This window comes from Arvicola amphibius, chromosome 17 (assembly GCF_903992535.2).
Source record: "Arvicola amphibius chromosome 17, mArvAmp1.2, whole genome shotgun sequence".
NCBI classification, from domain to species: Eukaryota; Metazoa; Chordata; class Mammalia; order Rodentia; family Cricetidae; genus Arvicola; species Arvicola amphibius.
Genome location: NC_052063.2, coordinates 32,503,958 through 32,520,967, shown reverse-complemented (window position 1 = coordinate 32,520,967; position 17,010 = coordinate 32,503,958). Strand labels below are relative to the sequence as shown.

At 47.2% G+C, this 17,010-nt stretch overlaps 1 pseudogene; it reads right to left on the bottom strand.

Annotated features, from left to right (window-relative positions):
- Positions 1-14,962: 14,962 nt before the first annotated feature.
- Positions 14,963-15,778, bottom strand: LOC119803644 (annotated as a pseudogene).
- Positions 15,779-17,010: the final 1,232 nt, after the last annotated feature.

The window sequence follows — 17,010 nt, the reverse complement described above, 5'->3', positions numbered from 1 at the left end:
CTGGCACGGGGCGCGGGAGAGGCAGGCTCTGGTTTGGAGGGAGGTGACTCACCAGCGGGTGGGGCTGGGGAGGGGCCACCCCCTTTCGCCCTGAGAGGTCGGGCTCAGTTTTTTTTTTTTTTGTTTTGTTTTTAATACCTTCTGACCGGCCTCCCACCAAGTCAGGGTTTTAGATGCCAAGCTACAGGGAGCTGGAACGAGGGACTGTTGAGCTCCGCTTCCAGACACCTATTCCAGGAGGTTTTCTGCTGAGTGCCGGACCTTTGTCCCCAGGCTCGGCCGGTTCGAGAGTGATACTTCGGAGTCCAGAAAGCTTCGGGCGGTAACTAGGGCCCGCAAACGTGCTTCCGGCCACTGCCCTCTTCTGGGCAACGATTGAAGGCTGTAACCCTTAGAGTCTGACTTTCTATGTACCTGAAGGGAAAGTTCTGGGAAGCTCAGCGGGGGACATCCTCTGCTGTGGATGAGCTTAAAGGCTGGGGACCAGTGCGCCAACTCGATCTCCTTTTTAAGTTCTAGTCAGGGAGGGCCCTTCACTCCAGCCTGTCACTGGCAGGAAAGAGTAACAGAAGACGGATTTGTCCATTAATGACAGTGAGCCTTAACCCCCAATGAGAGCTTCAGCTTCGCCCTGACAGATTTTGCCCAGGGCCATGGGCTACCTGTCTTTATAGTCTCCCAGGCTGCGTACCCCAAGACCAATTCCACAGGGTCCATCTTTCCTCCGTTCAGTCTCGATGGCCTGTGCTCAAGTCAAGGCCCGTTCTTTCTTCCTGTTGAAACAGACCACAGATTTCCTTCATTTTCACCAGAGAGGTTTCTCCCAGCAGGGATGGTATGTTATTCTTCCTTTTCTCCAGCTTCCATGGCCTAAACAGTGCCAGGCCCAGGCGGGGAGTCACCAAGTAGTTTCAGTGGACACTTACAGGCAGGCTTCCTGCTAGGTATCCACCCAATTTTGTGGCCCAAATGGAATCTGGTTGAAACTGACCTCAGGCTACATTGGTAGGAAAAAGATATCAGGAGCTACTGTAATAGCCTGAAGGCTGAGGGACTGTCACTTACTTGTCTCGCAGAGGTGACTCTTCCCAAAGCCTTTCTTACCTTGTGTTGTCTTGTGTCTCTTTCCTGAACCTCAATGGGTACCTGGATCTCCCCTGCACCACTCGCTAAATCTGTCTTTGCCTCAGCGACTTCCCTTTCTAGCTACTCTTTAGAACAACCACCGCACTCCCCCCCCCAAAAAAATGGACTGGAGCTATGGCAACCTAAGTTCCCAGCACCCACACTGGATGGTTCACAACTTCCTGTAATTCCAGCTCTAGGGAATCTAGGGCATTCTTATGGCTTCCATGGGTACCTGCACACATGCACACACACCTACACACGGACACATGAGTAGAAATTAAAAAAAAAAATGAAGATTTTGTTTTTATTGTCTTTTAACTATGCATATGCTTGTGTAAGTATGTGCAGGTGCCTGTAGAGGCCAAAGGCACAGGATGCCCCGCTGGAGCTGAAGCTGCCATCCAACTTGGGCCTTGTGAAAGTAACCCAAGTCCTCTGGAAGAGGTAGTGACTCTTAACCACTGAGCAACCTTGCCACCCTCCTAAGGTTCAAGGCCAGAGCCAGGTCAGCTTGTGCCCATGAGATCCTGTCTCAAAAGGTGGAGGAGGACATAGCAATAGCTTAGGCTGGAATTATAACAGAAGTGGAAAATCAACACAAATGAGCCAAATATGAGCTCTTCTGTCAGTCATAGCCTTCCAGAATCGGCCCTTAGTCACAAGGTTGACACTTGCTACTTTCTGGGTTTGGCTATCCCCTGAATATGAATGTTTTTGGTTTTTTTTTTTTTATTAACTTTGCATTTGCAAAAATGATAATACATAATTATTTAAAACTTAGAGTATAAGAAGGCAAAAAGTAAACATGTCACTTTTCAAACTCCCCCGTCCTTTGCCCTCCCACCCAGAGGAATCACAGCAGCAACCTTGGAAGTGTCTTCAGGGAAGTCTGTCTGTTTCAGTGGTACACGACAGCATAAGCAATAGCCTTTAAAATTACAGAGGCGCTAATATACGTGTTTTCCGTAGCTCACTTTCTTCAGCTTGGCTCGTCTTGGTCTCTTCCACACTGTCTGTTCTGTCCAGACCATGTTTCATATTAATGTCTTGGATCTCCTTGATGGCTGGGTGCTCCGCTCGTCCCAGGGTATGAGCTGCTAAGACTGGTTCCAAAAGACGAGAGAATACTTATTTTTACCCAAGTCTGCAATTACTCTGTCCCCCAGCTCCTCAGAAAACCTTTGCAGTTATTCCTGGACTGAACATCTTGGACTGTTCCAAACTTGTATTCAAAAAGCCAGGTGTAGGGGACTGGAGAGATGGCTCAGAGGTTAAGAGCACTGGCTGCTCTTCCAGAGGTCCTGAGTTCAATTCCCAGCAACCACATGGTGGCTCACAACCATCTGTAATGAGATCTGGTGCCCTCTTCTGGCGTGTGGGCATACATGGAGGCTGAATATTATATACATAATAAATAAATTAAAGAAAAAAAAGTCAGGTGTGACAGCAGCCCAAGCCTATTGTCCAAGAACTCAGGAAACAGAGGCAGGAGGATGGTCCAGAACATACGGGGTTTTTCACACCAGCCTGGGCTACGTGGTAAAACCCCACCTTGAACAGAGCGAACCTCAGCCGTCCTCACCATGGCCTCAGAACCTGGCGCTTAGTACTTCATTTTAATGGGTTCTTTGTCCACCACCAGACCACAAACTCCTTGAGAGCAGACTCTGTCCTCGCCTCTTTGAATGCCCTCCCCTGAATACTGGCATCACACCCCAGCCCCAGCTCACGACTGTGAGGGAACTGGGGCTACCTGCTGGGTAAGGAAGAAGGACATGCCTGTAAACATCTTCTCCCTGTGGTTCTCCTACAACGCCCATTAATCATTGTCTCTCTGTCTCTCGTTCCGCTTACCTTCTTAAGACAGCGCGCCTTCAAATGAGAGCTGAATTATAACCTAAACAAGAAAATCAAGTAAGAACTTTCTGAAGTTCATGACAAGGATGCCAAGAATAGTGGTAGGCTGCCAAGTTGTTTCGGGAGAGGATATCCTCCGTCAACACATTATTAACCTTCATGCTTTTTGGTCTGAGTATGGGGGCCCGGGATAAGGCATTGGGGAGGCGGTGCTGGGACCATCAGGCCACCAGCTACCACCACCTAGTGGTCAGTTAAGGAAGTGTAAGTAGGAAGGAGTATCTCTGAAAGGTCTAGAAAGTGGGAAAAGGGAACGGGCAAACATTTATTGAGCAATTGCCATGGAGCAGGCTGCTGAAATAGAATATGGAAGCTGGGCGGTGGTGGCGCACACGTTTAATCCCAGCACTCGGGAGGCAGAGGCAGGTGGATCTCTGTGAGTTCTAGTCTACATAGTGAGTTCCAGGACAGTCAGAACTATATAGTGAGACTGTCTCAAAAAAACAAAACAAAACAAACAAACAAACAAAAAACAAAAAACAAAGCAGAATATGGATATCCCACTTCAGTCCCGCAGTCACTTTGTGGCAGAGGCGTTCTGTACAGTTTATAGACTAGGAAATAGAGACACGGGAGATTAAGGAATCTATTCCAAGTGTCTATGCAGACCAGATTCCATCTCTTTACTAAACACTTCTCATGTATCCCAGCATGACGGCAGGCCCTTAAGGTCAAGAGTTAAAAACACGTAGACTGTTTACAGGTCAATGAGGATGCCCCATAGGTAACTAACAATTATAACCCAGACCTTTTATGTCTGCGATGGAGGTTTGCAGAGAGGGTCATGGGCACCAGGGAAGGATATGATTTCTAGCCAAGGGGTCGAGAAAAAGCAAGGCTCATGGTGTCATTTGACGTTGCAAGAGCAGGAGGGAGATGACAAGAAGAATGGGTGCTTTAGGCTGGAGACAGGCAGAGACATAGGGCCTGAGGAAATGAAGGCTTAGCTGAGTTCAAGGCTGGGGACTGGGGGGGAGGGGGGAACCTAATGAATAAAGCAGCGGGAAGGAAATCACAAAGGACACATTTAGCAATGCAAAGGGCTTTGTTTTGTTTAAAACTTAGTTTAAAAAAAAGTTTTGTTGGGCCTGGCGGTGGTGGCGCACGCCTTTAATCCCAGCACTCGGGAGGCAGAGGCAGGCGGATCTCTGAGTTCGAGGCCAGCCTGGTCTACAAGAGCTAGTTCCAGGACAGGCTCTAGAAACTACAGGGAAACCCTGTCTCGAAAAACCAAAAAAAAAAAAAAAAAAAAAAAAAAAAAAAAAAAAAAAAAAGTTTTGTTTAAAACTTAATTAAGGGAACCAGATAAGAGACACTAAAGAGGTGGGATCAAAGATAGTAATGACTGGCCGGACAGTGGTAGTGATGTACGCCCTTAATTCCAGCACTCAGAGGCAGAGGCAGGCGGAGCTCTGAGTTCAAGGATATCCTGGTCTACAGAGCTAGTTCTACGACAGTCACGGCTACACAGAGAAACTCTCTCCTGAAAAACAAGAACAAAGAACTCGATGGGTTGATATATGGTGACTGAGAAAGCTGGATCTGAAAACAGCTCACATTAGAATGGTCTTAGACTCTGAGGGGCCAGCAGATGGCTCCGAGGGCAAGGATGCCTGCTGCCAAGTCTGATGACCTGAGGTGGATGTCTGGGACCCCTGTGGAGGATGGGGAGAAGTGACTCCTGTAAGTCATCCTTTGGCCTCAACACGTGTGTCTTGGCATGCACGCATCCACGGAAATACATACAGATAAATGAATGTAATGTAGCTTTTAAAAGAATGCTCCCAGTATTTGACTGCACGTTGTATCTCAGTACTAAAACTGTTTGTACCTCCAGATTTACAAGCTAAAGAAAACAAGCAATGTGGCTCTGCCACAGGGATTCCCAGATTCATGGGACAGAAGTAGACTTCAGGGGTCATGTTATTTTTTTTATTTTATTATTTTTTCAAAGATTTATTTATGTATTATGCATACAGTGTTCTGCCTGCCTTCATGCCTGCAGGCCAGAAGAGGGCACCAGATCTCATTTTAGATGGTTGTAAGCCACCATGTGGTTGCTGGGAACTGAACTCAGGACCTCTGATAGAGCAGCCAATGCTCTTAACCGCTAAACCATCTCTCCAGCCCGGGTCATTTTATTTTTAAATAAAATATTCTACTGGGTGGTGGTGGTGCACCCCTTTAATTCCAGCACTCAGAAGGCAGAGGCAGGAGGATCTCTGTGAGTTCAAGGCCAACCTGGTCTACTGGCTCCAAAGCAACAAAGTTTTTTGAAACTCTGTCTCAAAAGAAACAAACAGACAAGAATTCTATATCTATTGCTTGTACATTACATTTTGGTCTCAGGATTGTTTTTCATTTTATTATTTTGTTATGCAGCAGCCACCTCCTTCTAAATCTTTCAACCTAATAGATAATTTTCCCACTTGGTCTCAGTTCCTTAGTGTTTATCAGCTCTGCCCTGAGATCCCTGCTCCCTGCTGCCGCACATCCCTTACAGTCTGCCACAGTGCCTGCCAGACAGAGTGCTCATTCTTTAATTCCTTTTCCCCATTGATCACTTGGCTCTGGAATGGGTCTGGGACCAGCGTGCTGGAGGCTTCTCCACTGAAGATGGCATTACTGAAGCTCCAAGACTCAGAAACGATACAGGACTGGTTCAACGTGGCCACTCTCCAGTCTGTCCTTTGGGTACCACCTTTCACCTGGATTCTAGGCTTCTTGTAAAGGTATTTTGATCCATACTTTGTTAGTCGATTTTCTGTTTCTGTGAAGGGATGAAAGGTGAGACTTCCCACGGTGCCAACTGCTCATATCACCCCCAAAGAACTCTTCTCTTTTCTCTCCTCCTCCTCTTCCTCTCCCCTTTCTTTCAACAAAGATGTCCTGATGCCTCACGTCATACCACTTGCAAAAATTAACACAAGGTAGTTGTAGACTTCAAATAGCTAAAACCTTTCGGTGAAGACAAAATAGCTGTCCACTCAGCCAAAACAACTTTTCTTAACCTGTGGAAGCTATAAAGGGGAAAAGGGAGAAATAGACACTAAGACTGAATGAAGCTTTGTTCACCAGAAGATATTTAGAAAATGAATAAGGAAGTATGGCTCAGTAGGTAAAACTGCCTGCTACCAAGCCTGATGACTGAGTCTGATTCTTGGAACCCACATGGTAGAAGGAGAGACCCAACTCCAGCAAGTTGACCTCTGACTTCCATACATGTGACCCCGATGCACGAACGTGTGTGTACGTGTGCACACACACATACACACAGAGAGCAAATAAAAATACAAAAAAAAATAGCTCAAAAGAAAAACAGGCAAGCAAAATTTTGGTGTAAAGATGGACGGGTGTGTGGGAAATGTCAGAGATTTCTGTAATATGGTGACAAGCCCAGTGACCAAAAAGCATATGAAAAGTGTCAACCGTCTTCTGTCATCAAGATCAGGCTGAGTATGGTGCACATGCCTTTAGTCCCACTAGCCACTAGGGAGACAGGAGCACTTGAATCTCTGTGATTTCGGTCAGCCTGGTCTACAGAATAAGTTCCAGGCCAGCCAGGATACATAGTAAGACCCTATCTTTTTGTTTGTTTTTTTTTTTTTTTTTTTTTTTTTTTTTTTTTTTGAGACAAGGGTTCTCTGTAGCTTTGGTGCCTGTCCTGGAACTAGCTCTTATAGACCAGGCTGACCTTGAACTAACAGAGATCCACCTGCTTCTGCCTTCCAAGTGCTGGGATTAAAGGCGTGCATCACTAGGCCCAGTTTAAGGTTGCCTTGTTTCTATGTCCAGTCAGGTTCCATTGAACTCACAGAGATCCACCTGCTTCTGCCTCCTACACCCAGCTTAGTAATTCTTATTTATCTATTTGTTATTTTTGTTTTTCAAGATAGAGTTTCTTTGATAGCCTTGGCTGTCCTAGAACTAACTCTGTAGACCAGGCTGACCTCGAACTTACAGAGATCTACATTCTGAGTACTAGAATTAAAGATGTGCTCTACTACTGTCTGGCAACAATTTTTATTTTTAAGATTTTTATTTTATGTGTATAGGTGTTTGCCTGCATGTGTATCTATGCATTATTTATGCATGTGCATTGCTCATGGAGGTCCGAAGAAGTGTAGGATCCTCTGGAACTGGAGTTACAGACAGTTGTGAGCTGCCATGTGGATGTTGAGAATTGGACCCTGGTCCTCTGGAGAAACAGCCAGTGCTCCTAACTGCTGAACCATCTCTGCAGCCCTGGCAATTTTTATACAGTTAAGTATTCATCCACCCTATCAATGGTCCAACAGTTACGCTTCCAGCTATTTATTTATTAAAGAGAAAATAAAACATACGTTCACGTAGACTTGACACAAAATAATCATAGTTTTCTGCCCAATGACCCTAAACTGGTTATTTTACTGTTGTCCATCATTCCATCATTTCAGAAAAGAAAAAGATGAATTCTGGCAGCTGGATGGAACGTGGTGATAATTTCAGAATTTGGAAGGCTGAGGTAGGGAGTCGTGAGTTAGAGCGGGCCTGAGGAGCTATACCGCAAGACCCTGCCTCAATAAAGACCATAGACCGTGGGTGTAGTGACTCACCCCTGTACCCCCAGAACTCAGGAGGCTGAGGCTGGCCTGTAGAGTCGGGCCAGAAGGGGCTACGGAGTGAGGTTCTGCTGAAAAAAAAGAAAGCAAAGGAGCTAAAGAGATGGCTCGCTTTGGTAAATGTTTGCCATGAAGATGAGTTTGGATCCCCAGAACCCACACAGAAGTTGGGCACATGGCTGTAACCCCAGTGTTGGAGAGAGAGAGACAGAGAAGTCACCGGAGCTTGCTGGCCAGTCAGCCAGTCCAGGCTCTATGAGAGCCCTATCTCAAAACAGAAGATGGAAAGAGATGGAGAGAGATACCTAATGCTGACTTCCAGTCCCCGTGTGCCCGTGCTCTTAGATACACACATGCACACACGGGCACACAAACTAAAGACCGACTTTTGTTTTTTTTAATGGAATGCTGCTTGAAAAGAAAAATGAACTATGGAGCTGGGTGGTGGTGGCGGTGCACACCTTTAATCCCAGCGCTCGGGAGACAGAGGCAGGCGGATCTCTGTGAGTTCGAGACCAGCCTGGTCTACAGAGCGAGTTCCAGGACAGGCACCAAAGCTACAGAGAAACCCTGTCTTGAAGAATGAAACCAAACCAAAAACAAGAAACAGAAAATGAACCATGGATGCATGCAACAACACGCATGAATCTCAAAACACACTGAATAAAAGATATCAGGCAAACATCCTCTGTTTAGTTCATGTATCTAAATTCTAATAATTCAAAACGTTGGCTCCCTTGGAGGGGTGAGAACGATGATTTACCAGGGCCTCCTGTATGCTAGGTAAGGACTCTGCCACCAAACTGTCCCCTGTGATTTACGTCTTCCCAGGACTCAGCTTCTTACAACCACCGCATTTAAGTGCAGCAGTTTGAATCCATGTGACCTGGCTGCGAAAGCCACTGTGAACCAGTGAACACATCATATCAGTACAGCCTCATGTATGAATAAGATCCCACAACAGGGGCTGGAGAGATGGCTCAGAGGTTAAGAGCATTGCCTGCTCTTCCAAAGGTCCTGAGTTCAATTCCCGGCAACAACATGGTGGCTCACAACCATCTGTAATGAGGTCTGGTGCCCTCTTCTGGCCTTCAGACATACACACAGACAGAATATTGTATATATAATAAATAAATAAATTTTAAAAACTCATAACAGTAGTAGAACATGCAAAGAGCTAGAAGAACAAGAAGGAGAGACCATAGGAAGAGCCAGATGTGTAAAGGATCTGGGTTCTACTCCTGGCACCCACATCATGGAAGAAAAGAACAGACTCCCGAAAGTTGCTTCTGACCTAACATGTGTGGTGCACATGTGTTTCTCCCCCAACATGCATACACACACTAAACAAATAAATAAAATCTAAAACAAAATTGGCTGGGTGTGGTAGAGCGCACTTTTAGTCCCAGCACTCGGGAGGCAGAGGCAGACGGGTCTCGAGACCAGCATGGTCTACAGAGTGAGCTCCAGGACAGCCAAATAACATAGTGAGACCCTGTCTTAAAAAAAAATTAAAAATTCTAATTGAAGACATTATCAGAGATTTGGGGGAAAAAAGAGGGATAGTATAGTGAAAACCAGGTTGGAAGCTCACTTTATTTTATTTTTTATTTTTATTTTCAAGACAGAGTTTCTTTGTGTAACATTGCCGGCTATCCGGGAACTCCCTTTGTAGATCAGGCCGGTCTCGAACTCAGAGATCCACGTGCCTCTGCCTCCTGAGTGCTGGGATCAAAGGCGTGTGCCATTGGAAGCTCACTTTAAAGTGGCTTGGCTAGTCTAGAGCTCAATGACAGGTGCTCAAAGTCCTGGGTTTAGTTCTCCGCACTAGGGATGATGTGGCGGTTTGGATGAGAATGGCCCCATAGACTCTTTGATTGCTTGGTTGATGGAACTGCCTGGGTAAAAAATAGGAGGTATGGCCTTGTTAAAGGAGGTGCATGGCTGGGGTAGGCACTGAGGTTTCAAACGTCCATGCTGTTCTCTCTGCCTTGTGGTTGTGTCTCAAGACGTGAAGTCTCAGATACTGCTCCACTGCCATGCTTGCTTGTACACGAGCCATGCTCCCGCAGATGGTTATAGGCTCACCCTCTAAAACCATAAGCCTCCAGTAAACTCTTTTTTCTCTAAGTTGCCTTGGTCATGATGTCTCTTCACAAAAAAGAGAAAAGTAAGACAAGAGCTGAGGTCAGGAGTGGGTCGTTGCTGTAAGAGGCCTGACAATGCTGGGTTTCGGAAGAACTTGGAAGACTGGGACTTTGGACTTGAAAAGTGAAAACAGGTCTTAACTGGGCTATCTTAGAAGGAGTTTGGAAGACAGTGGTGCTGAGAGCCATGGGAACTATGTAGACCCAGCTCAAGAGATTTCAGAGGAGACCAAGAGTAGCAATTGGACTAGAGGCCGTTCCTGTGCTGTATGCGCAAAGCTTGCAGCTACTTTCTGCCTGGGGCTAAACTGTAAATGTTTTAGACTGGTTCTCTTGGCAGAGGAGACACAAAGACAGTGACTCTGCTGCTGAGTTATTTAGTGATCACTCTTACACAAGTCTGCAACAAGAAAGAGCAAATGGGGCGAGAAGAAATACAAAATGCAGTTTGAGGAGAAAAGGAGCCCAGGAAGTTGAACGCTGGATGATGATTTGAGGTAAAGGAGATGAGGAGGAATGGAAGAATGGGAGCCCCCCGGCTAATCTTGCAATCTGTGAACAGAAAAGGCTTGTGGAATTACCTTTTCCTAAAGAGAATCAACAGATCAAAGCTTATGCAAATATGATTCAAGGAGGGCCCAGGTGCCACCCCAAACTGGCAGCTGTGGGTCCCGTGGTTCTGGTTTTAGTGGCATGAAGGATACAGAAATAAAGGGATTGTGGAATCTTCCTCCACAGTTCAGAAAGCTGCTGTGGCCAGGCATGTGGTAGGGGAGTCCCTGCACTGAGGGCCAGAAGGACCATTTTATGCAACTGTGAAAGAAAAGCCAAGATTGCATTGGAGACTCCAACTTGTTGGCGATGCCAGAGTCATGGGATACCTGCCAAGGAGAGCTGCACACAGTGGGTGAGACCAGCTTAAGGGAAAGAAGTGTGTTGCAGTCAGCAAAGATGGAAGGGCAGGGCCATCTATGCTCCTTTTTAAAATAAATTATTTACTTATTTATTTACTTATTTTACAATATGCCTACAGGCCAGAAGAGGGCACCAGACCCCATTACAGATGGTTGTGAGCCACCATGTGGTTGCTGGGAATTGAACTCAGGACCTTTGGAAGAGCAGGCAATGCTCTTAACCTCTGAGCCATCTCTCCAGCCCCCATCTATGCTCTTGACATCAGACATGGAGCTGCAGGATTTAGAGTTTGCCCTGCTGGCGTTTGGTCTTGCGTTTGCCCACTATTTCCTCGCTGTGCTCCTCTTCCTCGCTTTTGGAACTGTAATGCATATTCTGTGCCATTGTGTGTCAGAGTATGTGATTTTTTTTTATTTTTATTTTACAGGGATTTAGAATTAAGATATTGTGTGAATCTCAGAGGAGACATTGGACTTTTAAACAATGTTGAGACTATGAAAGACTGGGGACTTTTGAAGTTGGACTAAATGCATTTTGTATGATATGGCCATAAGCCTCTGGGGGCCAGGGATTTAAAAACGGACAGGTAAGAACAGTGAGACGTGGGTATTGAACTAAGACAGGTCATGACTAACCGTTGATACTCCAGGAGTCTTACTGAGATAAAGATGGGGGCTCATTCTTTTTTTTTAATATTTATTTATTTATTATGTATACAATATTCTGTCTGTATGCATGTCTGCAGGCCAGAAGAGGGCACCAGACCTCTTTACAGATGGTTGTGAGCCACCATGTGGTTGCCGAGAATTGAACTCAGGACCTTTGGAAGAGCAGGCAATGCTCTAAACCACTGAGCCATCTTTCCAGCCCCCGGGGGCTCATTCTTTTTTTGTTTGTTTTTGTTTGTTTGTCTTTTTTTTGTTGTTGTTTTTCGAGATAGGGTTTCCCTGTAGTTTCTAGAGCCTGTCCTGGAACTAGCTCTTGTAGACCAGGCTGGCCTTGAACTCAGAGATCCGCCTGCCTCTGCCTCCCGAGTGCTGGGATTAAAGGCATGCGCCACCACCGCCTGGCCCGAGGGCTCATTCTTTACACCTAGAATAGCATGTGTGACGTGGGCCCCACTTTCATTGGCTTGGGGGGAGCAGTAGGCAGCTGGCAGTGTAATGAGGTGCACAGGGGAAGATGTCAAATGTGAAGAACTTTCCCAGGGAGCTTGACTGCACAGGGAGAGCGAGAAAGGCAAGATGCTAATTAGAGGGCTGGAATTTCCTTGCAGAGGGTTAATCTTGACCACAGCTGGCTCTATCCAGAGCTGCTTGGCTTTGCCCACCCACCAAGACTGACTGAGGCTTGTGAAGGTCTGCCGGCCACAAGAAGTCACAGCTCGAGGGTTCTTTTCGGAGCCCTGAGCTCAGCTGACTCCACCATTGCTCACATCCTGTGGTCCTTGGCAGGCCCGATGGATGTCATCCACCCTTCTGCTCTAAGCTTCCTCTTCCTAACCACAGGGCACTCCTTCCGGTCCCCTTTCTTGTGCAAAGCCCTGGCCACTCTGCCGCTCTGCCTATTTGAAGCTGGGTGTTTCCCTGAGGGCATGCTTCCTTTAGCAAGATCTCCGTTCTTCCAAGTTCACAAGGCTGGTGGTTGTGGAGCGTGGAGAGGTTGTTATCGTAGGCTCTGTGTTTCCTGTATCTTCTATAGCTCCACCAGGGTTTCAGTTAGGGATGTATTTAGTTACAAGTGACAGAATGCCTGGTTAGAGCAGACTGGACAAAGAAGCTTTCCAGAGCAGCTGTGGGTAAGGTAACGGGCGCTCTCTAGCCTCCGCGCCCCACAAGGTGGGAGAAGAGAACTGATTCCCACAGTTATCCCCTGACCTCTGCGTCTGTGTGTGCACAGACACACGTGCACAGTACACACACATACGCGCACGCACACATTCCCGTGCGCGCACACACACATAGGCACACACACACACACACGACGCACACATTCCCATGCACACACACAGACATACACACACAGACACACATGCGCGCGCGTGTGCACACAAACACATACACACGTACGCACGCATGCAGGCGCGACATTAATATACAAAGCAAAGCATTCTGTGGCAGGTTCACGCTGGGTAACTTGTCAGGGGTTGTTCACCATTTCACACTGACACATTACTCTCAGTGACTGGAGAGATGGCTCCATCAGTACATGGTTACAGCTATCTCAGTTGCCCCAAATGGGCACGACACCAAAGATGGACGCCACCTTTCCTAGGTAGTCTTCTAATTGGCCAGGCTCGGGTCACTGATTAGGGGAATGTAAGTACCTTGATTGGGTAGACCAATTAGATGCATCCCAGGAGCACCTGGAAGGGGAGTGTCCATAAGAGTCTGGACTTCGCTAGCTGGAGAGAAGGCTTCTGAGCAGGCACAATTAGTGATTGCCTGAGAAATTTAGGACTGCGTGTCCCTGCTGGGAGCGCCTATGACACCATGTCCTCATCAGAACTGCAGCTCTGGTTACCTTGTACCATCACGGTTTGCTAACTGGTCTGCGTCCTCATGGGTGGAGCATAAACACTCACCAGATGTTTCAGCTCCCTGTCTGGAGGTGCTGCAGGACTGAACTTGACTGACAGCAACCTGACTTTGTTTTTCTAGAGGTGGGAACTCTGAACGTGACTATATGCTGTGAATATAGAACTTAAATGATGAAAGAGCCAAAGGCTGGAGACTAGGGGTTCTAAGGGATCACGAAGGGAAGGAACAAGTGCCTGCCTGCTAAGACAGAAAGCAGGGCCCTGATGGATACGGCGGTGGCACACAAGCAATCGCAGCCCTAGCCAGAGTGGGGAGGACTGGAGGCCAGCCTGGGCTACACAGTGAGGCCAATTCACAAACAAAACAGTGGCAAAAATAAAGCAGGGGCCTTAAGCATGTACCTTGGGCCCGAGAGGGGCCCCCTCCGGGAGCTGTCATTGCTGATGTTCCTGTCTTTGACAGGGAGCAGCCGGGACACTGGAGAAGCTCCTAATAGATAGATGACCTTGCTTAATCTAACTAGTGATGACCTGCTGTCAAAGTGAGTGGCGATTTGGACACCCTTGTGACATCCTAAGAGTCAGAGGTCAAAGGGCACCCAGTAACTTCCTTTCCTGTGACTTCATCTCATCCCTTAACACCCCAGTTAAAATCCCAGGCCACACTACCCAGGGCTTTCCGTCTGTCTTCTCTGTGAAATGAATTCCATTCCCTAGTTCCCTCAGTCAAGCCATTGATAAGGTTAGAGCTTTTTATTGTTCTGGAAGTGGTCACCTGACTAGTGTTACTGATGTTTATTGGGTCAAGCCGTGGGTTTATTGGGGTGGGTAGTCTTTCTAACCACTGCTAAGAAGTTAAGGGCTGGTTCTAGCTACATCTGGAGTCTTGGCTGGTTTGGGAGATGAGGCTGGCACAACCCAGGGAGGGAAGGACTCCGGGGACAATTCAGAATGATCTCTCCTCTCCTGGCTAAAGACATGGGAGTAAAGGCTGGAGGCTCTGAGCACTCTGGAGGATACCTACACAAAGCTGGGTATCACTACTGTGGAGCTAATTAAATGCTTGTTGTTAGGGTTTCCAGGGCCAGAGGAGGATTTAGGGATGGGGGGGGGGGCGGAGAAGTGTCTTATGGTTACTGTTGCTGCAATGAAACACTATGTAAGTTAGGGAGGAAAGGGTTGGCTGGTTTGTTTAGCCTACACTTCGTATCAATGTTCATCACGGAAGGAAGTCACGACAGGAACTCAAACAGGGCAGGAACCTGGCAGCAGGAGCTGATGCAGAGGCCATGGAGGGGTGCTGCTTACTGGCTTGCTCCTCAGGTCTTCTCAGCCTGCTTTCCTATGGAACCCAGGACCACCAGGCCAGGAATGGCACCACCGACCATGGGCTGGGCCTTCCCCATCAATCACTAATTAAGAAAATGTCCTATACGCTTGCCCACAGCCTGGTCTTAATTAAGGTTCCCTCCTCTCAGATGATTTTAGCTTGTTTCAAGTTGACATAAACTGTCCAACACAGGGAGCTAAGGACCTGGGCCTTTTCTGGCTGCCTGCGGCTACACAGGCCCTTTCTTTTTTGAGATTAAGATCTTGGTATTAAATCCTTTGCTGGAATCCAGTCAGTTCACAAAAGAGTACATTTCTTCTGCAAGTAGGCTTGTGTTGTAAGCAATGGGTTTACACATATTAAACCACAGCTACCACGGCTTGACCTATGGGCTGATGCCATAGGTGGTGAAGGCATATTGCCACTGGATCAGGCCCAGGGGCATTGATGAGCTGGCAGTCATAGGCGGTAAAGGTATCAGTGAGAAAATGCCAATATAATCTTTTGCGCAGGAACCAGATTCCAGTGTCGTGAGCTTATCCGGGTTTCCCATGGTTGCCAGTGGGGCGACCTTCCCATCTCCACTGCAGGGGAGGGTGTCTGTCAGAGTGCAGCTTCTCCGTCTGGTCTTCATTGGCTTTCTGAGTGTCACCCCCCAGGTCTGCCAGAGTTGGTACATGGAAGACTTGGATGAGCTGAGTCAGTTTTGAAATGTTATTACTCACTATGCCTCCCAGCAAAGCAATGTGCTCATCCAGCGGCAGACTCCGCGCCCCGTGGGCCGTCGGTCCTCAGGTCAATGTCCCACACAACTGTTTTCTTGTTGCCGTGAAGAATTCATTCAATAGTCAGCTCAGCACACAGCTTTTCCATTATGGTCACCTCCGTCATACCTGGGAAAGACTCCAGGCTGCAGGCATCAGCTTCCTAAGGTGGGGCTTGCTGCCACCTTGCAGTTGGAGCCGTGCCCCCTCCAGGGCTCACGTCTCTGCTCCTTGATTGCAGGGCACAGCACAGCACCTCTGGGATAGACTTGCCTCTTAGATAAGAGAGTCCACGTGAACCCTTTAGCCTAGGGCCCAGGACATAAGAAACGCTGAATGAATGGCAGCCCCTGGTGTTTCCTCACAAAGGCCTGCGCTGTGCGTCCCAGCTGCTCCACAGTGTGACGATGATGCATGTTGTTGTCATGAGCTGCCATCCTCCTCAGGCTTAGACTCTACGCAGAGGGAGAAAGATGTGCCCATAATATAGTTGTTGTTTTTTTTAAAGATTGATTTAATATGTACGTATTTAATATCCTGTATGCATTCCTGCCAGAAGAGGGCACCAGATCTTATTTCAGATGTGTGTGAGCCTTCATGAGGTTGCTGGGAATTGAACTAAGGATCTCCAGAAGATCAGTCAGTGCTCTTAACCTCTGAGCCATCTCTCCAGTGACTCCCTTCCCCCTCCCCCCTCCCCGCACCCAGTAACATAGTTCTAAAAGCAGTGCAGAGTGATTCGTAATGGTGGCCAACATCCAAAGGATCTTTTAAACTCTAAAGCCTGAAAGTCTGTCTATCTATCGATCTATCTATCTATCATCTATCTATCTATCATCTATCTATCTACTTATTTATTTAATTTGTGTGTGTGTTGTGTGTGTGTGTGTGTGTGTGTGTGTGTGAGAGAGAGAGAGAGAGAGAGAGAGAGAGAGAGAGAGAGAGAGAGAGAGAACGCGCACATGGGTGCAGGTCAGAGGACAATATTTGGTTCTTTCCTTCTACCTTTAAAGGCAGAGTCTTTCTTTCTTTTCTCTGCTGGACTAAGAGCTTCTCGGTGACACGCCTGTCACACCTGTAGGAGCACTGGGGTTACAGATGTCATCAAGTCTGTCCTTTCTGCGGGAGAGGGGAAAATGTCTCACAGTGCAATCCTAGCTGGCCTGGAACTCAGTATGCAGACCTACCTGCCTTCTGCCTCCTGAGTGCTGGGATTGACAGCAATGTGCTTCACCACACCAGCAAAACCTGGCTTTTTTACTTGGGTTCCAAGTATCGAACTCAGGTCAGTCAGGCTTGTGTAGCAAGCACTTTGGTTCACCAAGCCATCTTACACCCTTTTTGCTGGTTTGGTTTTACAAAAAACACAACCTGCACTAGAAAGTATTGGGAACCATATATGCAAAAAAAAAAATGGGAACAAGGGTTCACTAAACAATATGTCTTACTTTCTTTCTATTGCCATAACAAGGCACCATGACCAGGACAACTTGTAAAAAAAAAAAAAGACATTTAATTTGGGGCTCTTTGTTCCAGACAATTAGGCCATGACCATCAAGCAGGGATTGTGGCAGCATGCAGGCAGGCATGGCCCTGGGGCCTTAACTGAGGGCTCACATCTGGAGACAGCAACCCTGAGGCCGAGAGAGCACTGGCTTTTCTTTAAAAA